The sequence below is a fragment of the Paroedura picta genome, chromosome 5, assembly GCF_049243985.1.
Source record: "Paroedura picta isolate Pp20150507F chromosome 5, Ppicta_v3.0, whole genome shotgun sequence".
NCBI classification, from domain to species: Eukaryota; Metazoa; Chordata; class Lepidosauria; order Squamata; family Gekkonidae; genus Paroedura; species Paroedura picta.
This window is the reverse complement of record NC_135373.1, coordinates 85655446-85680204: the sequence shown is the minus strand read 5'-3', so window position 1 is coordinate 85680204 and position 24759 is coordinate 85655446. Positions and strand designations below refer to the sequence as shown.

The 24759-nt window shown below is 41.7% G+C and overlaps 1 long non-coding RNA gene across 3 annotated transcripts in view; it reads right to left on the bottom strand.

Annotated features, from left to right (window-relative positions):
• The window catches only part of LOC143839104 (uncharacterized), a 39619-nt gene extending 15155 nt beyond the window's left edge, over positions 1-24464 (bottom strand). For 2 of the 3 annotated variants that reach the window (XR_013231609.1, XR_013231611.1), the window contains exons 1-2: positions 24421-24464; positions 23202-23335 (exon numbers count right to left, since the gene is read on the bottom strand). This is a non-coding gene — a long non-coding RNA (uncharacterized LOC143839104). Of the gene's footprint in view, positions 1-1909; positions 1946-23201; positions 23336-24420 lie in introns of all 3 variants that reach the window. The other variant, XR_013231610.1, reaches the window with a different exon arrangement.
• Positions 24465-24759: the final 295 nt, after the last annotated feature.

The following is a 24759-nucleotide window of genomic DNA, read 5'->3' as shown; positions in this document are numbered from 1 at the left end:
TCTGTGGGTGTCTAGTATCCTCAAGTTTATTAATCCATCTCATATTCCAAATGGAAAACATATAGTTTAGATTTAAAGAACCATTCACAATCCAGTTATTTTAAGTGGGGATGGACATGAACATGTTCACAACTTTAAATCCATCACAAATTTGGCCATTTCATGCTCCCCCCCCCACACACACACACACAAAACCCAGGTGAGGAAAAGCACCTTCCCTGAATATTTCCCTAGACCTTTTGCTTGATTGAGTTTGGGGTTCGTGCCATTTAAATCCTCTGTTTCATTTCCACCCTTCCAAGTGGAGGAAAACAAAATGGATGTTTTAAATGATTGGCATTCATCTTGATCTCTTAGCAGACAAACATGGGCACCCTGCTGTGAGGCTGAAATGGCAAAAAGTCATTTCAGGGACTGATTTTGTTCTCTCTTGCTTGGAAGTGAGAGGGAGTTAAATGGATCCTTAAAATGGCTAGCAGCTTTTTGGCACTCTGTTTCATCCTTCTCTCCCCCCGCCCCAATTCTAAGCAGGGGGAAGTCAAATGGACTGATCCAAACTCTACCAATTAATTCCATGGTTTCTAATGCACGTGTTCTAATAAAAGCCATTGGAACAGGGTTGCTATTTTTTAATCAGCCACATTCTATTTTTAATTGCAGCCTGATATTTACATTTGCAGATACTTTCTGTAGAAATGAGAAAATGCTAAATATAAAAGGCCACTGGTTTTAGATTTGTTTCTAGGAAGAGGTAAGCATTTCTTCCCAAGTAAAGGTTTGTGAAAGAAAGACTAGGGAGCTGAGTGCAGCAAGTTTGGAACTTGATCTAGTAGGCCTGACATTAAAGAATCAGAGGGAAGTAAACAATAAAAAGGGGGCTAGGAAAAGCAACACATCAAGTTGGCTCTTGGGCAAACAGGAAGCACTGCTGACAGCCATTTTTATTTCTGATTCCAAGCCCGGACTGTATATTCTGGCTCCATTCCCACTGCCATTCTGGTGTGGTTTCAGGGTTCTTTTTGTGCTTTACTGAAAATGCCACCATTATTTGTCTAAATGGCAGATTGCATGATGCTTTGGTTCACCATTTAATCTTTTCTCCATTGTTCCCAGATCAATATGGTTTTAAATCACAGATGGAGATCACCAGCATATTACAGAGTTCAGGTGTTCATTACACAATTTTAATGGAATTTCTGGCACTTTGTCTATGGGATATAGAGCACATCTCTACAAAATGTTTTCTTAGTCACCAACTGCATAATGAAAATATTCTAGCCAAGTTATTATTTGATATTTTGCACCTGTTTATGGCTTTTAAGCATTTATTGTACACTAGCCAGGATAGAACCACTGGACTGTCAGTGGCAGTATTGGGGAAAGAAAAGACATATATGAACACCTTCTCTTGCTTGTTCTTTGGTTTTACTTTAACTCTGACTTGTTTCAGATTGATTTTATGCTGTTATTAACTTCAGGAAGCAGAATCTGGTCCAAACCAAAAACTACCATGTGTTACACGCCCTTTTTAAGCCAATATGTCTACACCTATCAGGAGACTGCATTCCTGAACCACAGGGTTGCCATGTTGTCTGGACAAAGGTACCATACACGATTTGCATACACAGAGAGCTTTGGTACATGCCACCAGAACTCTGGAAATTCCAGTGGTCAGTTCACATATACCAAAGCTGTAAGCACATGCAAAAGACACACAATGCCCCTGTTCAAAGAACATGGTGATCACTAATCACCTGATCCAAGTGATTGCTAGCTTTCCAGTACATGCAGACATATGAAAAGGACTATTATATGAAATTTGTTGGGTTACTACCCTTCTGAATTAAGTATATTTTGTGTCTCAATATCACTGGCACAAGAATAGTGCCTCGTCTTTTCTTCACCTCACCTTTCCTTATTCTCTCAAATCCAAAGGCTTCCGGAACTGAAAGAAACAAAGTATGATTATAAAACAGGATGTAACTGTGATTTAGAATCCTGATTTGAAAGCAATACAGACAACAGTTTGTAGAACTGTCCCAGTTCAGCAACCACATCAGACTGGTTTTGTTCAAAGCAGCTAGCCTTCAGTCTTGTTTTGGCACATGACGGGGGAGAGAAGAATAAATTAGGCTTCTTCTCATTACAAACAAACCGTGACATTTGGATACAGCCAGGGAGACTGGTGGCTCTGCTTTATATTCTAAATAGATTGTGGTCTTCTTGAAGCACAGGATTTGTTAGAATGCTCAGCATGGTTTTATTTAGCCGGTATGAGGCAAAATATTAAAATATATTGGCCTTTCAAGTTAGAGTTGTTTTGATAATGGTCACTTATCACATGACTAAGATCAAAATAACATTGCAAGAAAAGCTGAAATACATAGGCATAGATGAGTTCAGAAATCTGATGCTTTTTAAATTTTTGACACATGTACACCTACAACCAGTGGAGGGGGATGTGGGGAGGCTGAAAATAATTTCAAACGGTATATATGAAGTTGGCCTAACAACTTAAATTAAGACACATTTTCATGGTAAAATGCCAGCAATTGTCCTCCTGATTTTCTCTTATTTATTTAAACATTTGTAGACTTGCCTGTCCCTCAATCAACTGGAAGACTAGGCTGTTCTGTAAGCAACCTTTCTGCAGCCTATGAGCTCTTTGTTCATGACACACTGTGGTTCAGGTAGTGTAGTTTGGTGTGTCTGGGGTTGGCTGAAGGAAGAATGGGGAAAGAGAGTTGAACTTGTACTAGTCAGTACATCCTTCAGAAAGATATCATCACCCAATTTGCCTTCCATTGAATCTTTACCTTGTGCAATAATTAAGATTAATCTCCAGTACTATTAATGCAGAGCTTCTTGTGGCGCAGGGTGGTAAGGCAGCTGACATGCTGTCTGAAACTATCTGTCCATGAGGCTGGGAGTTCGATCCCAGCAGCTGGCTCAAGGTTGACTCAGCCTTCCATCCTTCCGAGGTCAGTAAAATGAGTACTCAGCTTGCTGGGGGGTAAAACAGTAATGACTGGGGAAGGGAATGGCAAACCACCTTGTATTGAGTCTGCCATGAAAATGCTAGAGGGCGTCAGACATGACTTGGTGCTTGCACAGGGAATACCTTTACCTTTTACTATTAATGCAATGGCTGCCATATCCTTCCTCAGTTCTCAGCCTGTGACTCCTGACTAAAGTTGGTTTTCATTTTTTTAACTGCTCATTTTTGTATGGAATGTGTTGGATTGTTGTTTCATCTTCCAAGAAGGCCAATGACGAAATCTGACACCAACACTATTTCATGTCTGCAGACCTGCTTCCTCTGTCACATAGGAGACAGACAACACATGGCAATAAGATCTGATATTCTACCTCATCATATATTACACAGGTCAGACATAGTCACATGTGAGTTGTGCGTTCTCCCTGATTCCTGTGTGTGCTTTTCATAATTAGGATCAGGACTGTGGTGCATATGGAGAAGGGGCTTCTTCGAAAAGAAAACATTTTAAGAAATAAAAGCTGAGATATCACACAAAAGAAAAATATTCACTATGTCCATCAACATATACTAATAGCCCTCCTAGTGTATTTTCTGTGATATTTCAACCGAACAAGGAAAGAGGCTTTATTTCACAACACATTGTGAATAAAGGGTCATTTTGCTTGGATGTTGACTCATTCTTCCTATCAGGAGGTGAGAATAAATAGCATTTCACAGCAAAACAAATCTGCACATGCAACAGAAGAGACACCTTTTTCGATCAATGCTGAATGTTTAATGCACATTTGAGAAGGCAGATTATCACCTTGCATTTACTTCTGTTTCAGGATCCTCTTTGCACCTTCTGCAGAAGAGCCGACCTTACACATTTCTGCTAGCTGAATTTTTCCATATATGAAATTAATGCTACTCCCTTCTTAATGAGAAATTAATGCCACAACATTGTCAACATCCAGCATCCCAGCAGCAAACCGGCAGCTACATCCTCAATTTTAAAGCGCTACTTGGGGGAATCCACAAAAGTGTATGAAGCGCGAGTGAGAGGAGAGCAACCAGCAACCACACACTAAGGAAAGGTGTGGAACAGAAGTAGCGCTATCTCTGCCTCCAGCGCCCGCCCTCACACCCACCTCCCTCTCCCTTCTCTCGGGGACAGGGCTTTTTTTTAAAGCAAAATTCCTGGAGCAATAAATACATATTAAATCATCCAGGCAGAGCAAAAAAAATATATTTCCCCACCAGTTAACACACAAAGCATGCCTCTCTAACACCCCCCTCAAACAAAAATCGGGAATAACGTTACTTTTTTAAAGCTTCAAGGCTCATAATTCCAAAAGGAGTAGCAGTAAAGTAAGCACCATGCATCTATGATCAGATGCATAAGCATAGCAATGGAGAAGTTTTACTTTAAAAATAAATTAGCTTGCATCACGGTTCCTTTAAAACAGGGAGAAAGGTGATTGGCTGCCTGGCATGATTGATGAGAGTCACGTGTATAGTGCATTCCTATCCTCCGCCATTTGAAGCAGGTGTGTGGAGTGCCAAGAAGTACAAGAAGGCAGCAGAGGAGAGTGAGAGAGCCAGGAGGTGAGGAATGGCCAGAGGTGCAATTTTTTATAGTGTTACACCATTGTGCTGGTGTAACACTATTTTTTTTGATGTGCAGAATGGCCCAGAGAACTTAGTGTCAGATAACCAGAAGGCAAAGTAACTAGGAAACAAAATACAAATGAACAAAGCCAGAAGAATTCAGAGAATTCAGGAAAACTGCCAAGAAGCAGTCCGGGAGTCAAATTATTTGAGAATCATCTGGTTGGTAGCAGCAACATTTAGGAAGATTTTGTTTCCGTACCCAGGAGTTCCCCTCATGAGTCTTTGTAGCCACCAGCACCGCATGTAGTCAGCTCCTTCAATGACTCATTGCCTGTGTCAGCCGGCAATTGGTGTTGCAAGGCTTGCTCTCTTACATCTAGTCTGCTGAGCTTTTTCCTGCAGAGCTTCAAGGGCTCTGGTGACCCTGCAGAAGCAGGAACAAATAGCTGATCTGGAGAACAGAGACAACTCTGCAACCACTCAGTTGCAGAGCAGGGAACAGCTGAATCTCATCCTGCTGATTTCCCTAAACACAGTAAGTGAAGAGGCTAGAAGTTGAAACTGGGACTCTGTGCATGCAGGGCCTCTCTTAAAACTTATACATTTACTACATCTCAATACCACTTTTCCTCATTCCTCAAAGTGGTTTATAAGGAAACCCGCAAATTACCTTTTCTTTGTTCCCTTGCTGTTCCCAATAATAGTTCTAGATGACCAACCTTTTTGGCCCCCTTGTACAGGAAAAACTACAACATCCACCTGTGAAGATGGTAGAGTGCAGCAAAACAAAAAGGTGGAGGGATTGGGTAGATACTTGTATATACCCTTGGAGCAAGCTAAGTCCCAATGGTTCCATCAGCATCTCAAAGATTCAGCTGGGACTCAACAGTGGCTGTGCAGGTCTGGGAGACGGAGATGGGCATATGCAATGTCTGTTGCCTCCTCCCACACCAGTGCCTTTACCAAGTGGTGTTGTCCAAATCTTGGTTGCTTGAGCAAGTTTGTCCCTAACTAAATATTCTGTTGTGCCATGGTTGGTACATGTGTTGGAGGCTATCTGTCCCTGTTTTAGGCAGAGTCTGCACTTACTTTCTTTATTCCATTGTCAATCCTGTTGAATTCAGATCGCTTTGAACTTGGGTCTTCTTCTCTCCCCCTCCTCCCCATTGAAACAGGAAAGTCTTCTGCACATGGTTAGGGAGGCTCAGAAGGTGGAGGGGAGCCAAGCCTCTTTCTTTCTTTTCTTGGGGGGGGGGAGAGAGGAGCCAGGCAGGGAGCCTCTTTCTTTTCTTGGAGGGGAGGGGGAGAGGATCGAAAAAGGCAGAGGAGGGAGGAAAAATCCAGGACCCAGAGAAATTGAGAGAAATTAGGGGCTTCTCCTTTAAGGCAAGCGTGTCACATGACCAGGTGTAGCCTATCAGAGGTTCTCTACCACGGAGCTTTCTTTCCCATCTGGATATTGAGGATTAACAGCACTCTGAGATATCGCACAATAAAGGTAGGGTCACTCCGGATCAATCCTTCTTGCTGCAGAAGGAAAATTTAAATCACCCCAAATCGAAATGGAAATCGCATTCTGTGTAGAGGGCAGGGACTGAATCGATCTGGGGTTGGAATAAAAGCTCCGTGCAGTTTACAACTTAGTCTCTCCTTCTAGGGGTCTTCCATGTCCTTAAAACTTAATGACTGGCAACAACAACAAAAAAGCCACAGCTTCATCTTTACCATCACTGTATCACTATTCAGGGCTTATACTCCTGGCTTCATGCAGCCTTTCAAAGGTATAGTATCTCTGCCAGGGAAAAAATGGGCCCAACTATGCATGCATATAACAAAAGGTGTTTGGAACTCTTGAACCTGCAAATTGATTTCCTTATAACCTTTTAAGCTCTTGTGCAGTCTTTTTCAAACTTTTGACCATGGAGCCCTAGAGGTGATGTCAGCTGGCTTTGCCTTTCTGCCACGCCCTCCAGAAGTGACATTTACCACCTGCATTAACAGGCAGGCTCAAGAAGTACTGAGGAAGGAGAAGCAGTAGTCAGACAGGAGTAGGCAGGCAGGCTCCGCCCCCTCACAGGCACAGAACCTCTGAGAAAACTCACTTTTATGCTCACAAGAGGGAGCAATGGAAGTGGCAGGTTCCCTAGCTTGTGGTCAAGTTCATTAATGTAGGAGGAGAAAGGCCATGGACCCCCTCTGGAGCTTCCACAGACCCCTAGTTGGGAATCCCTGCTCTAGTGACTATAGCCTGACACTAACAATTAACAGCAGTGGGGAAGACCTTCAACCCATTATTTTCTTTTTGCCAGCTGTTGTTGAAGGCAGAGAATCAGAATAAGAAAGGGGGGAGAAGAACCGCACTTTTAAAGGCCTGGAAATTTTGGAAATCATAGGCTTGGGGTAGGGGGCTAATGTTATCAAGATCCAAGCATAGGAGAGGAAATAGGTCCCCTTTACCAGGGCCCAAGCCCCTTACTGTGATAAAAGCTATTGCCAAAATGAAATAGAAATATTTCTTTCATGATTCATGATATCATACCTTTGAAATGGGGTAAAAGAAGGGGGAGGGATATGACAAGACGATATAGATCAGAGAAACTAGGCTTGGGCTCTGAGTGTTATTAGATCCAAAACAGAGAGATCTGAGTTAGTTCAAAATAGCAAGACCTTCCCCCAAGCTACCTAATTGACAAGAGAGTACCCCCTTATTTCAAAGAAGACTATGTAGCCTCTGATGAACAGTGTGAACAAGATAAGAAGTGGAGCGGACTCACTTTTTGGGATACAGAGACCAGTTTGAAGCTGATCAGATACTGGTTCTTTAGGATGATAACTTCTCAGAGACCTTGTAAAGGCATCACAGCCAAAATTTCCTAGCCTGCAATAAACTGCTGAGCAGATGCTCACACTTCCCAGTTTCCCCTCATTTTCTACATGTACCTCTTGGAAGAGTAAGCCTAATTGTAGGCAGGATGAAATAAGGTTGTTCTCTTAGTACCTGTCCTACTAGTTAGGTTGGGAAAGGTTTATTGGGCAGAGCCTATAGCCTGTGGGATATGGAGAAGGGCTTCAGCATGATACAATGTCATAGATCTCCAGCTCCAAGACAGCCATTTTCTCCTGATAAACTCTTCTATATTGTCTGGAGGTTGGACATCCTACTTACGAGTGCCCACATAAGCTTTGGCCAAAATCTGAGTAATGTTGAAGTCTGGTCTGGTTTCAGCTTAGACTCTCGTTTCACTTTTTCACAGTCTTAGCCCTTTAATGCTCCATTAAACCCTTAATCAGCATTGCCACCCCAGCAGAGGCCTCCCAGGTTGGCTGAAGCCAGGTACTTGCCAAACTGCCTCATTAACTCCAGTTCTTCACTGTTCTTTTGTTGAGGGTCAGTGCCAATAAGCATTACAATAGGATTATCGTTTTTGTACTCCATGTGAAAGAAGTGCTTAACAAGAAGAAATATGATTAATCTAGCTAAAATCAGTTTAAGAAATTATTGCAAATTGAAATTATTTGAAATAGAGAGGCCTGAAAATTAACACCATGCAGCTCTGCACTGAAAGCATTATACTGGCTGAAATGGCTTTTTATATGATTGGAAATTTTTAGCACAGGCTCATCCAGTGCATGAAAAATATCCAAACCATTGTTTTTAATTATGACTATTAATTGTTTGTTTCATGAACAGGCCCATAGCACAGTAGGAAAATCTAACCAAGGCTGTTGTTTTATTTGAGTTCCTAATTATCTTGAGTATTTGACAGCTTTCGAAGACTAATAAATACTTCACAGAAATGAGTCTGTACTGAATGTAATCCAATCAGATACAGGTATTTCTGGCCAACAGTGATAATGTGAGTTCAGCTGAAATTATTCTGCTCTTGCTCGGAAACTACTTGTTTTCCCTCAGCATTTCATCTCACATATACCTTTAATCTCAGGATAATAACCATCTTGGAAAGGACTGTAGCAACCAGTCAGCTCTGCTATCAGCCTTCAGCCTATGCCCCATAATAGATAAGCATTGTCGCTGTCTGAAGGTGACATGTACCGAGATTTGAGAGCCTGCCAGTATCATCTGGTAGTATAGCAGTGCAGAATGAGAATCTGATGGCCTCCCTCAGTGACTAGTTCTCCCTCCTGACACAATGTAGCTGAGATTGCAGCACGCAGCAGCATGGGACTGGGGTCCTCTGATTTCAGGTGAGGTCTGGTATGTGATATTTCTTAAACTCCCTGCAGTGCTATCCTGTGAATCGCAGGTTGAGCAGCACAATAGTCTTATACGCAGCTGGGAAGTTCACAAGACAGACCCTTAAAATAAATCAACACAGAATGACTACACCTGTTGGGGGTGGGGGCCACAAGACCCTCCCACTCCCTGGCAGGCAGCACTATGACATCATTGCATCATAGTTGTTAGTAAAGATGTCACTACAAATAAATGTTTCTGTTTCAATCTGAAGATCTTTGTTCTAATGCATTATGACACAATGGAGGGGGGAGCAGCCGTATGTTTCACAGTCAAGTTCTGAAGAGGCAGGTAATGGGAAGAAAGGGTTGTTCATGTATGTATAGACTGCAGATCAGTCCTTAAAATCACAGGCTGGGCAGGAGAGTTATTGTTCAGGAAATGTGCACTTAGATTAGGTGCGTCATTTTCACAGGCATGTTGTCAGTTATTTAACTAAGTCATACCAAGTGAGGAAATTCCATGTGTCCATGGGATTTCTGAACAGCCACACCAGACATTTCAGTGCAGTTAATAATAAAAAAACACAAAAACAGTAAATGAAAATAAAACAATTTATGCAGTGTCAGGGACAGGGTCGAAGGAGGAGTGATAGGCATGAACTGGAAAATTCCAGTTCAACGTTCCCAAACTGAACAACTGGACACAGACAACCTAATGCCCCCCAAAACAAGCCAGTTTGGTTCAGGATAGTCTATTATCACTTCTCACCGCCTGAGGGGGGAGGGAGCAGACAAAATGGCAGGCTAAAATATCTTATAGCCACTTCGGCCTGACAGTGGGGCCCACATGCCACTCAGCTGCCAGTCTAAAAGGGCTGCAAGCAGTTCCAACATGCCGGATCAATTTCTCCTCCCTTCCATTTCAGCCTGACGTCAGGGCCCTTATACAACTCTGCTGTCAGGGTTCAAGGGGCACGAACCAGACAAATTTGAAGTCATGAACTGATTCATGCCCATCCCTACTAAGGGGTAGACTCAAGACACATATTAAACAACAAAAGAAGTTTTAGTCCAACCCAGACTCATAATAAAGGCAGAGATGTAAAACATCAAATGTGAACACAGTCTGAGGCAGAGGCCTCAGCTTGCAAAATTAATCCATATGACTGGCAGATCTCTTTATAAGCATCTCTTATGACCTATCTAAAGCAGAATATTGCATCGATCACAGAGTGATCATAGATCTTTGTGCTTCTGATGAAATAATTAATATAGGAAAACAGTATTGTGGGATGGGCCAATTGATACCCAATGTACAAGCATAGAGTAGTACAGCCTTATGCACGGTCCATATGACCTTGTGTTTTAATCAGATACTAAGTATAACAATGCATCAGAGACAAACAGCTAACCGCTGATGAGAGTTGGAAGGGCAGGGCGATACTTGCAGGTGAATATTGTTTCTCACCACACAAACTCTCAAAACACTATAATGAGAAAAGAAATTATTGCAGTCCCATAACATTTAAGGTACATTTTACAATGAAGCAAAGTTGCTGCCATGGAATTTAGCCAGCAAAAAAACTGGCCCTAGCACTTTATGAAATCCCCAGACGATTATGAGAATTTTGCCAATGTGATACTACGACTACTACTATGACAGTATATTGGAAGAGCAACCACTGATGAAGACAAAACAGAAAGCGGGTCACTTAACCTAGAATCCCGTTTTGGTTGACTCTTTATGACTTTATGTTATAACCTTTTCACCTATAAACATAGCACTGTGCCTCGTGATTTCCTTTTTCCTCCTATTGTTCCACCTGCCCTGGTTACTTTGAGAACATGTGAATCAGGAGGGATTTTTAAAAACCAAGAACTTTTGAAAATCATATAAGCAATGAGAGGAGTTTAAAAACAACTAAGTCTCCTTATAGATTTTATTTGGAAAGACTGACCAAGAACAATTGCAATTATTGAAATTACTAATAGAAAAAAAAAACACAATTATCATAAGGTATTGGGATTCCACAAGGTATAAATTTCACCAAAGAAAAAAACTTCCACCTAGTCTTCTCATTTTATGGGTAATTTGCCTAATACTAATTTCCTAATATTGATATACCTTTTCTGGAAACACAATAGCCACAATCAATATTTTTGTATGAAAGCTAGCTGTTCCAAAAAGACACAGGTTACTAGACCCAATATCCATGGCACAAAGAACTTCTTTGACAGTTTTGCCTAATCAGTCCTGTGGAAAACATGGTCATCACCCATGTCATATCTACATAACAACAGGCAATTACTTATGCAGTACTTGGCTAACAGAAGTCTGTAGCTTCAGGCTCAGCAGAAAACCCAGTGGAGAATGAGAGAAAAAGTAAACGATTTGTCAAGTGTTCACAATGCAAATTTATACAGGCAGAGAAATGGAAGCTTGGAATTCTAATAAAGTATGCACAGTTGGATTTTGAATAATTTTTGTGCCAAATGTTCAAAACTAGCCAGCAAAGAAAAGGATACAATCCTAATGGTCAATAGACATAAGGGTTTTTTGAAAATATATGGTGGATTTGCCAAATAATCACAACATCATAGCCATTCTTACGTCTATGGCATTGATGCAGAGCAAACCAGAAATATCAGAGGCTCACAAGAGTAGTTACCATGTTGAAAAAATAGTGATTGTCAGTAACATCCTATGCAGAGATACCCTTTTAAGTCCATTGAAGTTGATGAGTGTATAGCAGGTATTCCCAAGCTTTTTGAGCCTGTAGGCACATTTGGTATTTTGACATGGGGTGGTGGGCACAATCACAAAATGGCTGCTGCAGAAGGTGGAGTCATACATATATGGAAGAAACACAAATGATGGGGAGAAGAGCAGTCATCGTAAAAACACAGTGGGGAAAAGGAGTGAAATAGAGAATAATGTGAACAATACATTGGCAGCTGTCACCAAAACAACATTATTTTAATTTGCACAGCCAATCAGATCTTGGTTGCTATTAGGATCACCCCCCCCCCCTCCAGACCGTTTTGGTACTTCCACGAAGATTGTATGTGTCCCTCGTCTTTTCTGTAATCTTGTCCATACTGGATTTTCTTTTCTTTTTTAGATAGAATACAGCAAAGATAGGGTGACACCGTTATGGGTTTGGATTCTCCAGGTCCCTGCCACATCAGTGCCATTTTTCCTGTTCCACTTCCCACAGCAGCCATTTTTCAACTGGACATTGGGGGGGGCTGTTTTTGTTTTGTTTTTTAATCAACAAGTCTCTAGCCTATTTCTTTTAAGTGATAGAAGGGGAAAGATATCTCCACAACAAAAGAGGATATAGTGAATGCTGGGGATTCAGGGAACTCTATGGGGCTTTACGCACCGGGATCTTTGTAGCAAATTGGTCACTGAATGAAAAATCGCCATTTAAAATAGTGGAATTTGTTGTTATGCATACCTGCCTTTGTAGTGGAATCCAGTTGCATTTTGTAGCGTTTCCCACAGGCTTCCGGTCTCGGCAGAAATCGCTAGAAAGGAAGCGCTATTGCCGAGCTCATCCCGCCCCTGGCCATCAAGCAGCCAATGGGCAGCCGTTAGCATGCTCCCAAACAGCCCCTTTCCCTTTAAGAAAGGTTTTTTTTAAAAAAAACAGACCCATTGTAACGAATCTGTGTAGATTCGTTGCAACGGAGAGACCCATCCAGCTGCCTGGGGTGTTTGAGCTGTCGTTTGATCGTTGCCACGCTGCCTCCGAGTGAAACCCCCCCCCCTCTCACGGGCCCGATTTTCGGCTGAATGACTGTGTAAAAAATAAAGTGACTGCTTAGTAGTGTGCTTAGTGACTGAAGTGTGCTTAGTGACTGAAGGGGAGGGACTGAAGCCGGGGAAGCCTCTGTTTGAGCTGTCATTTGATCGTTGCCACGCTGCCTCCGAGTGAAAAAAATATTCCCCCCTCCCCCCCCTCTCACGGGCCCGATTTTCGGCTGAATGAATGTGTAAAATGTGTGTGCTTAGTGACTGAAGGGGAGGGACTGAAGCCAGGGAAGCCTCTAAACTGAAAGAGGCTCGCTGGTGCGTTATCCCTGCTTGCTCGGAGGGAAAAAAAATGGCGAACAGTTCGCCGGAAGTTTGGAGGACAGGCTCAGGAGGAGGGACTTTGAAGAAACCGCAACAATGTTAACGCACAGGTCTTTTTCGCTAGTGTTGCAGATTGGTTGCAGGAGTGTATCGCTTTCCGGAGGGTGAATCCACTTTTGGGGATTTCCCTGAAAGCGCTACAAGGAAGCGCTTTTTGCAGATTGGTTTCAGGTGTAGCGTTTTCAATTGGCAACCATTGTGCTATTTTGAAGGCGTGCAAAAAGCCCCTATGTATTGTTACAGTCCAAAAAATAAAGCCCTCTGGTGGTGAGTTGGAGGACATGACCAGCACCAGACTGCGTAGCCGAAGTGCAGGCAAACCTGCCATATGGAAGTCTCATTGTGACTGTTCTGCATTTGTAGCTATAGCGGCAATGAGGAAACCACAAAAGCCTGTCCCCATGTGGAAAATTAAGATTAATTCAGCATCAATTACAGAAAGAATCCCCTGAGCATCTCTTCAGGTGTCTCCTGTTTTAAATGGTACAGACTGAATGTAACCCTACAACTAGATATCCAGGATTTGCAAAGGATTGATCTGAAGAGAAAAATGTTGGTCTGTGTGAAGGGAAAATAATCATGAATTCAAAACGCATCTTTTGCCTGTCATAGCTGTAACCAAGAACCAGCAAAAGGAGGATTTACATTACAGAGAGAATAGTTCTTTAGCCTCCAGTGGGTAACTTAGTGCGCAGGCCCTGGAGGTCAACGACAAATGCAAAAACAACTTCAACAAATTCTTGATAGTGAAATGTCTTTGAGGAGTTAAGAGAAAAATATCTGCTCTCAAGAAAAATAAAAACATTACCAAGTTGTTGTTGTTGTTGTTCTTACAATGCAGGAAGTCTGATATATGTACAGCAAAAGAATTCAAAATTCTGAGCTGTTAGGGGAAAGGCAGGAGTCAAGCCTAAATTAGACAATATTATTGTGCTCCTTTTTATTATGGGGGGGGTAAATGTAGATTTCATGCTAATAAGTGAATAGTTTAGATTTCAGTGCATTCCTAGGATAACAAAACAGATACAAACACATAGAAAAAGCCTTGCAGGATCAGGTCAAAGAATCTCTGGTCTAGTATTGTCTACAGCACTGGCCAGTCTGTGACAGGCAGAGCATGATATAATAACCAGTAAGTGTGGTTTGCTCCCCATCACTCAGCAAATATATTTATTAATCATTTTTATCCTATCTTTCTTCTTAGAAAATCAGGGCTGCATACATGGCAATTCACTCCTCTGACAAAAAGTAACAAAAGCAAGGGAAATTTTCAGGGTCAGTAGGGATTTAAACTTGGATCTTGTCTGGTTCCAGTTCACAAGGTATTACAGACCCTGCCTTTCATTCAGATCAACAGTGGCTCGAACCATGGAGGTTCTATTTGATTTGCCACCATGACTAATATTCATTGATCTGCCTGATAATTAATATAGTACACAGTCAAACATTGTTCAAAAAAGGTATGTCCAATTTGAGCAGTCATATTATTAGCAGGAAAATCATTAGTCTGTAACAGAGGGAGCTGTTACATAATATTTCGCTAAGGGCTAAGTGGGCGTGGCCTGTCAGAGGCAGGGCCCAATTCTGATTTTCCCTTCACATATCTGAAGACATGGCTCTGGAAAGCTCATCTGTAACCACTATGCCACAATTCCCAAAGGTCAGTCCTCTCCCATACTCAACAAACATTCCAAACCACAGGTTCTTGAGACCCATATCTCCACACCCATGCCCTCATTTGCCACCACGCCACCACAACCTCCCACACAACACACACATTCAACCCCATGCCCTTACAGACTGGACAACTCCTCCCCTTCTTCTTCCCACTGCCAATCTCTAGCGCCATTCTATTCCTGGATGCAACGGGCTTTGCCCCTAGTATGGTATAAAAATGTTTCGATTGTAGGGTTCTGGAAAGTTAGTCATTCTGTGTTTCTGTTAAAACAAAACTTGCACCATTGCAAAACACTTTAAAACCAAAACATTTCCAAAATTCTATGTAGTCATTAGGAGCCCAATAGTACTCTTAAAGCCAACAACTCTGCACCCACTCAGAGGCTAACTTCTGCTTCCTAACTAGCCAGAGCAAATAGCTTCAGAACAGGAAGAACATCCTAACAAAAAGGGATGGAAGGACAATGCTTTGATCAAAAGACCTGGCTTTTTTACTTATCGTATATGAAGTGCTGCTGAAGCCTTTTCCTGATCATTCTTACATGTTGCCAACTGTGATTTTAGAGGAATCCAAATCCATTTGGTAAGCCAATCAGAGCCGTGTAGTTTTTATTAAGTCATTTATTAGCTAAACATTGATAACAAAGACATCACGACTAAGAAGGCTTTCTCCTTTAAACTAGAATTTGCACAGTTCAAATCCTATTCCCTCAGCCAGTGGATTAATGTCTACATTATCTCTGTGTGTGAAGGCATCCCTGTTGTATGGGCTTTGTAAGGGAGCCCCGTTCTCCCAGTGTTGTCAGGAGATAGATTTGTGAGCATTTGCCAGGGGCTTGTACTGAAGGCCAGCACAGCATGTCTTAGGGGTGGCATGTGGGATAAAGTGTATTACCATTAAAAAGCTCCCCTGCTGGGTATTACACATTATTTCTTTCCAACATTATATGTTGTAATAGGATATGAATGCAGTAATGCCACTTTGAAATATAGCTGGAAGTCAAGCACTGCAAAGCAAGAGCAAGAGATAAATCCATCTTACAAACTAACCTATTCCATGCCGGTGCCATCTTTGACTAAGGCTGCATGGGATACATCCCTTAAAATTAAGTGTTTATATAAATTTGGAAACATGCCTTGATCTTATCTGGTTTGTAACTTAGCAACCTCTAATTTAGGTTTCGTGCTGTTACTTATACAGTAGCAGATAAATCTAGCCATGCTAGCCCAGTATATGTTTGAGAAGGATAAAAAGATGAGGTTTAAGCACACATTTTGCCAACATAGCCCTTTTCCTTACAAAGGCAAGCACAAAAATAAGCACAAAGTTGTGTTTAATCAGATTGAAATGGGTTCATAAAAGCTGGCAGGCTTGCTAGGGGAAAAAAGCAGAAATGTGTGGACCACAGAGAATTCAAGGTGGAAGATCTGTCTTTACCCGGTGCTTGTCTAAAGTGGAATCCACCATTGTATCCCCCTGTCACTCCTCTATTGCCACTAAAAAGAAGGCATGGCATTTTTAAAAATCCAGTGAGGTTTCCTCAATATACTACATGAAACTTAGCTTGCTTTTCATCTTACCCTGAATCCACCTACCAGTGCAGGAAGTACTTTTCTACTATGAACTGTCCTTGTTGAAACTGGGGTCAGGAATGAATACCTGACTCTGTATTTCTGCAGTCCTAGTTTCCAGCTCCCTCTCCAGGATCTTTTAACTTCAAGGACAGCACATACTGTAGGATTGCCAACTGGCCAGGAGAAAAAATGTCCTGTCTCTTTAATAGAGGGTTAAGGTGTACAAATAGGCAGCTAAAGCTTGGTATTTGCTGCAAATCAAGCTATTATTAAAGGGACAGCTAGAGAGTCCAGTGCAAAAGCTGGCAAGCCTACACACATGTGCCATACTTTGTCTCTGTATCTTTGAAGGGTTGCCCCTTTGTCAGAGTAAAAGGAGAAAACAGTAATTTTCTGCATATGTGAGAATAGTTCCTGGGTATTTAGAAACTTCCCTCTAGTGTCGCTGTCTCACTGATCAGCATGGTGCTATGCACTCTGCCATTAGAGAAACTAATTGCTCCCAGGCCCCTTATTTAGAGAGGGACCTAGCCAGATACACATTAAAAAGAAAGCGATAGATAGAGCCTGATGAATATCTTCACAAAGTATCATGACTGCATTTCTTGGGTCCTCATCTGACTAAGCCCATGTGCTGCAGGCAGCCTTCTTCACTCATAAAGCAAAGGCCAGTATACTAAAGGGGGGCCCTCAGGGCTTTCTCTGCAATGTGGCACAGCTCTAAATGACACATTTATCAAAGGTGTATGGCATATTCATTGCAGATGTTCACCTTTATGAAAGACATTTGGCACCCAGCTAAAGGTTTCCCCTTCACGGACAGGAGGCCAGAACAAGTATGTGCATTTTACTTTTTAAAATTACATTCTTCACTATAGGCTCACAAAAGATAATTACTTCCCTTAGTCACAATACAGATTGTTACAATATAACATGAAATTAAAACATTAAACAGCTTGGTCAAAGGTTGTGAGAATTGAGTGACAATGTATCATATAATTACAGTATTTTTTATAACTTATAAGGAGACTAAAAGACCCCCAACGCCCAGGGGAGAATGAATACACATACCCAGGCACACAATGTATATGGATCTCAGTCTTCCAGGGCATGTGCATTTAAGTGAATGAATGATAAAAAGGGAATACATTTTTCTATTCACTTGTGCTTGTGAAAGAAACTTCCTGAGGTTTTAATATGTATGGTAATTTTGTCACCTATTAATCATTTCCCTTATCTGACCTTGCTAATTTATGGCTGCTATAAGTTTGATGTTCCAAAGTATAGAAATTTGCATTTTTTGCAAGTAAAAGCAGGAATGTTGGTTCTTTATGTATCTTTGGAAAATACCGGTCTTCTATATTGTATAAATTGTTATTCTTTTCAATATGACTAATTACCCCAGAATGTTTACACCTTAGGACATAACCACTAATACTGTGGACAAAAGCTGTTTCTATTTTATTCAAATGTATATCATGGGCTTAATTTGTGTTAACTGCTGTCAAATTGCTCCTGATGTATGGTGACACTATGAATTAATGACTTCCAGAATGTCCTATCATTAGTCTTGCTCAGGTCTCACAGATTGAGGGCCATGGCTTGCATTAGTGAATCCATGTGTATCATGTTGGGTCTTCCTCTTTTCCTTCTGTTTCAACTTTTCCTAGCATGATTGTCTTTCCCAGTGACTTTTGTCTTCTCATGATGTGACCAAAATACAATAGTCTCAGTTTACTCATTTTGGCTTCTAAGGAGAGCTTAGGCTTGATTTGTTCTGGAAACCACTTATTTGTGTTCTTTGCCAGCACAAAGAGGGGGCGGGCAGGGTAGGCTTCCGTGCAGGCCTCGGAGCAGACCCACCACGTCCCCAATGCAGTGGGCCTGATCTGAGGCCCATGCATAAGCCGGGGATCTCCCGGGGAGGGGGGCGGGCAGGGTAGGCTTCCGGGGTAGGGAGGCCAGGGAACCGCTGGGGAGGGGGGCAGGCGGAGTAGGCTTCCGTGCGGGCCTTGAAGCAGGCCTACCGCATCCCCAACAGGGCAGGCCTGCTCCGAGGCCCGCGCAGAAGTCTCTCTCATCGGGAACATGACATCTGCCTATAGACAGGAACTCTTAAGTTCTGAATCACAGACAGACACAGCTAAAGGCATAGCTCTTTACAGCAATAGGTTACAACAAACTGTAAATCCCGATTGTTCAGACATCCAGAATGATGCATAAACTGCCTTCAGCCCTCGAGGGATTTCTTCACCACCACCCCACCTCAATAACAGGGCCGTCCATGTGATGGGCAATTTCCATCCGCAGCCTCAACCACACTAACAATAGCGCAGAAGGATCTGACAATAAACCACCTCTCTTCCTTCCACTTTTCCACTTCATTTTCAGTTAACCCAAGGCCATGATGGGTTCACCAGTTCCACTCTCATCGTATTCATTTCAGCATCTGACAGTGAAGTTTGACTGCAAAAGCAATTGCAACTATTTCCCCCGAAGCTTTGCCGTATCACTTGTGCTTGTTCATAAGCCTACCCACCCTACAGAAAAGGAAGTGTATTCTGAATACATCCAAATCTAGACAGATACTCATGGCATTGACATGGGAGCACAAAGAAGGAGGTGTCCTTCTGCCCAAAAGTCACAGTTTTGTGTTTGACAAAAACATAATTTTCTATTTTCCATTATCACATCTATTTAATTGGCCTCTCCTTCATTCAGAAGGGAGAAATGGTCCACAGCATAGATACATAATTGATTCCGACAGTACTGTCTGTTCAAATAGGAGGAAAGCTACGGAGGCATGTCTGAATTAGAAGTGATATGCCGGCAACCACCACCTGAGAATAGAAGGCCGTACATTAGCCATTTTCATTGCCCACTTAGATCATTTTCAAATGGGCTTCGTTTTGCTCTTTGATGGAGAAGGTGGGTGTTTTGCATTTTAAACAGGCTGGCTCTTTAAATCGTTGCCGGTTCGGATATTTTTCCATTTAAGACATCTTAAAGGGCAAAACTTGTCCCATTTTTAATGAAGGGCTGATCTGGTTTTTGTGAAACCACTTTTCTTCAGGTTGTGTTGTATGATTACATTTCTGAGTTGCAGCAACTGGTATCTGAAGTGTTTGTACGGCTTTGTAACAACTTTTATAAAGTGGGCTTTTAAAGTGGCTCTCAGCACCAGTCTTAACATCCTAAATCAGACTGATCTGTTCAGTGGGGCTTATTCCCAACAAAGTGTTTTTAGGATTGCACTGTGAATTTACTTAGAACCCAGCTCTGCCATCTAAGCTATGTAGAGAGAATCATCTTTGTGCCTGCTCAGAATGAAGTTGATTTTTGTGAATGGATAAAGGTCTTCTAGTTATATGTCCTTGCTGAATAAAGAGCCTTTCTAAAATTTAAATAAGTAAAATGCTGAATATCCTAGTCTCCTACAGCCATTGTGGCTTGTGTGCTGCATCACTACACATTTACTATGATAGAGCACAGCCTCGTCAGCGTGTCACTTACCTATACATTTATATCCTCATAGACATAAATCAGTTTGGAAACTTTGAATTTTTATGGTATATAAAATTGCATCCATTTTAGTGCCCTATTTTATATTACCAATTACTTAGTTCCAATCGAAGTTTAAGCAGGAACGGAGCACAGTGATGAGGGGGGGGAAAGAGAGACCATCCTCATGTGTAATCAGTGCAATCCCTAGCATAGTCAAGCCAATCTAAGCCTACTGACTTCAGTGGATTGGGAAGGATGCATGCCCTGACCTGGATGGGCCGGATTAGCCTGATTTCATCAGGCCTCTGGTGATAAACAGGGTCAACCCTAGTTAGTATTTACAAGGAAGCCTAAGGTCACTACCCAGAAGGAAGCCATGGCAAACCACCTCTGAACATCTCCTGCCTTGAAAACTTTATAGGATGAATTGGCAACAACTTGATGGCAAGTTGCACCACCAAAAACTCTAAAATCAGAGTCCAGTACCAAAAACTCTGTTTAGGATTGCACCATTAAGATAGTGAGTGGTGGTATGCTTGCAAGCCTGCTCTTCTAGCATGCAATGCAGGCCTCTCCCTACATTGTCAGCCCACATAGGTTTCATCACTACCTCAAGTCAAATCCAAACACTAGGATGCAATATCACTTTGGAACTGAATGTTTTTAACTAATGATGGGTAAAGTTCCCAAGCTCAGTTCCTTACTGGCTTATTCTTTCCAAACTTTATCAAATCTTTTTTAGTTCATGTCTCACATGTGTCCATGGTCACTTGACCATTTGGGATGTGTAGTCTCATCTCTAGATTGTTTTCCTTGGCACATATTTCTCTCCATGAAACATCCACAATCTTCCATGCATGATGTGAGGCCAAAATCTAGACGCTATCTCCAGATACATAGAGATTATCATGAAAATGAAGGCGCACCAGTTTACACTGGTGCCTATGCAACTGCTGACATTCCATGCCTGGGTGGTAGAACACAGATTTTAAAGATGGACTCTGAGCCAGAGAAGAAATTCCACCCCTCCCCCTCTACCTATATGTAATGGTTGAGGATATACTGTTCCATTGTATCGTGCACGCACACTTTGAATAAAACTCTGATGGCCTTAAAGGTGCCACTGGGCTCAAACTTTACTTTGGAGAATAACCAGCACTGTCTTTAGATAACAGATGACTGTTATAAGCTGGCCCAATCCATATTGTCCATGTTGTCAAGTATGCCCTTTAATTTTTATGTGTCATTCTACCACAGTTTTTACTAAACTACAGAACCGCAGAGAAAACTGATCGGCAAACCCCATTAAACTCCAGGCCACACATATAAAGAAACTGAACAATAGCTGTCTATCATGCAGAAAAGACATGCAGAAACCTGTTTATACTCCCAAGTGATAACAATCTAGAAAAGTCTAATTACACACACTTAACATGTCTGACTTCCTCAGGTTCTATGGCTTTAAAACTGCCACTATCTAGCAACTCACTGCAAGGAGATGGATGGGGGAGGGATTGAAAGTGGCATTTAAATTTATTTTTCCCCAGCTGTCCTTAGCAGCAAAATATATTTTAAAACTATTCCCATTATTTTGTAAGGTAACTTAACAACCCAGTTTCAGTGAAAAGCATCACCGAAGATCTCAGCCAATATGCCTTCTACCACTATCAGTGGATTAGAGTTGCCACCTACCAGCTTGTGGCAAGACTCCTCTTGCTCGTGTGACCACATCCCCTGAGCTCACTCAACAGACCAGTGGGGGACCCTTCTCTGCCTTCCATGTGTCTCTGCTGAGGCATGATGACTAATCAAGCTTGGTACATACTACAAAATCATATCAGGAACAGTGGAGGAGGGAGAAGAGGGTTTCAGAACAGAAACATAGTTTATTGGCACTTCTACAAGACATTGAAGCCTTAGGAGGTTTCTGTAAAATGCTCTGGTAGAATATTTTTATCTAGCCCTTAAGGTCAAATCCAGCATATTCTGATACTTTATATAAGCCATTGGTCTCCATAAATATTTGCTGCAGAGCATGAGAAGCATTTGCTGGGTTCTGCATACACAATTGAGTTATTCATCTGAAAGTGTCAAATAATCTGGATTGGGATTCTTGTTTTGTCTTCCTCCCTGCGCTAGAACACACAGCTTAGAACATGCTTGAAATACTTTCAAGGGACATTCATCATTCAAGTTGCCAGTCTTAATGCAGTATTTGGCATTCCCCCCAACTACATGTAGCTCCTAAAATGATGCACTTCAGGCTAATTATGTTGTGACTGCACACAGCCAAGTGCTGCTTGGATACAAGCAATGCTGGTGTCTGGTGCTCCTGGCAGGAATGCAGACCCTCATGAAGTCCCATTTGTGCCTTAATCAAGTGTTTTCCCCTCTTCTGTATAATTTTATACAAGGTTTAAAATTTTCTATGACTTATAGCCAAATCTTATGCAAGCATAATCTCTAATAACGTCTCTCTCCTGCAAGTAGGCTTGCCAGCTTTGGGTTGGGAAATACCTGGAGCTTTGGGGGTGGAGTCCAGGGAAGGCTGTGTTTGGGAAGGAGAGTGAGCTCAGTGAGGCATAATGGCATGGAGTCCATCCACCAAAGCAGCCAATTTCTCCTGGCAAAGTGACCTCTGTAGTCCAGAAAATCATTCCAGATCTCCAGGCCTCACCTAGAGGTTGGCAAATCCTTGGGTGGTATATGTCTGTATTTATGTAGATATCCATCTACATGTATGCATTAGGATACAATCAACTAACACTTGAGCATCTCTCTGTTTTTAAGATGGACAATCTGTGCTGCTTGCTGCTATAGCCTCTTGAATTGAGGTGAAAGTCTAGCAAGAGAGTTTTTTGCCTTGTAAACCCAGCATAAAAGCCTGCCACAGAATAAAGCACACAATGAAGAGTATACCCACAATATAACCTCTACAAAAATAAACTCTTGAAAGGCCTACTTGTCCAACATTGACCTGAATCAAGTTGTACAGAATCTATAAAATATCCTGGGAGACGTCTGTCTGTCTGCCTGCGTTCCTCAAGATTTCCCCCGGTTTCTCCTGAGAAACCAGGATCTCTGGGACATGTACGGCTCCATTCCCTTTCCACTACACGCTGCTAGTTGCAGATTTCAGTGGCACCCAACCACATCTTATATTTGGTGAGGTGTGGGTAAATAAGTTCCTATAAAAGGCAACGTTCACTCAGCTACCAGGGGATATGCTGTCCTTCCTATGTATTGTTTCTAGGTTCTTTCAGGATGGATCTTTTCAAGCTAAATGTCTCCTGTAAAATAATAAGACACCAAGATTCATAGTCTGCTAGACTTCTATCTAAATTTCTATTCAGTTTGCTATTCCTTTTTTATACACAATTACCCCAATTTTTACTAACAATTAATGATGTTCAAACTACACAATTATCTTATTTTACACAGCCAAGGTTATAAAATCCAGGAAAAAAATATCTTTGGTTCTGCAAACAGTTAAGGTATTTAATGCTTACTCACTGGCACAGTAGTTGTCTTCATGTAGCTGACTAAGAAGCCTCGAGATCCGGCTTAACAGGTGTTCCTCAGTAAGAAGCGCCACAGTGGTAAGAGCAGCCATAAGAAGACGAATTGCCCACAGCAAGTGCCTTCCCCTGAAAGGTGTATTGCAACAAACATTCAGGCATTTCTCCATGCATGTTTGTAATACATTCAAGGTAAAGACTGTCATTTCTGGCCAGTGTTTTCTGGGGGACGTTTCAATATGCATTGCAACACATGGGAATTTCCTTCTGGCTGTGCAGGGGTTCCTTGGCAAGAGACCAGTATGGTAAAGATTCCCTCAAGACAGGAAGTTTGAAACTAACTGCTTAAGCATATACAACTTATTTCTCATGCCTATGCATCAACTCTCTTTCAACACTATGGAAGACAGAAGCACACCTAACAATCGCCTTTTCTTCCCCACAACAGACAACCTGTGAGGTTGGTGGGGCTGAGTGAACAAGTGGATGTCCCACGGTCATCCAGCTGGCTTCATGCGGAGAAGTGAGGGTTCAAATCGAGATCTCCAGATTAGAATCCACCTAGGGTTGCCCAGCTCTATGTTGAGAAATACCTGGAGAATTTAGGGATGAAGCCTGGGGAGGGTGAGTTTTGGAGAGGGGAGGGACTTCATCAGGGTATAATGGCCAAACTGTGGCTCTCCAGAAGTGCCATTGCCATAAGCCCCAGGGGGCCATGGACATCTGGAGAGTCACAATTTGTCCACCCCTGCTACCTTCCAAAACAGCCAGAGGAACTGATCTCTATTACCTGGAGATCAGTTATAATTCCAGGTCTTACCTGGAGGCTCAGAATGAATGGGCCACATAGTATAAGTAAAAAATATGATAAACCATGAGAGGCAAAAAGTAACAATGGATATTTAATTCTCTTCTTTCTGAAAAAATAAACAGCAGAGTCAAAAATAATAATCACAAAACTAGCAGAGATGCATACAGGAGTGTCATTGCTGTTCCTAAACATGCATAAGAACTGAAGCATCCATTCTTGAAATTTTCACAAAAATTCCAAATGAAAAGATGTCATAAGAATTCCAGTAGACGTTTGAACAGTATAAATTGTAATTAAGAAAATTCTTCATTAGAATCTATATTTATATCTAGAAATTAAACATATACATTTTTAAAATCTACTTATTAAATATACACCAAATATTATAGAAAACCATTTTTACCAACACCCAAAAGCTCATTGTGAAACATAGTTCTTCCATTGTTCTCAGACATGACTAACAGCTACTATGGGCTGTCTAAAGTAATCTCTCAAGCAGGTGCAAAGAGTTGAAAGTAACTCTGCCACTACTTGTTACAATTAAAGGAACAGACACACAAGTTGTACAAACTGGCTACATTTCCACAGAAACAAAATCTTCAAGTATTACAAAAAGCAAGAATAGTCAATTTCATTATTAAGCCCACGTGGGCTTAGTGTGTTCATTCTGCATACGTAATAAGCTTCGTTCTGCAAGACTAACCTCTCCAAGCATATCTGTTCCACATAATATATTTCTGGT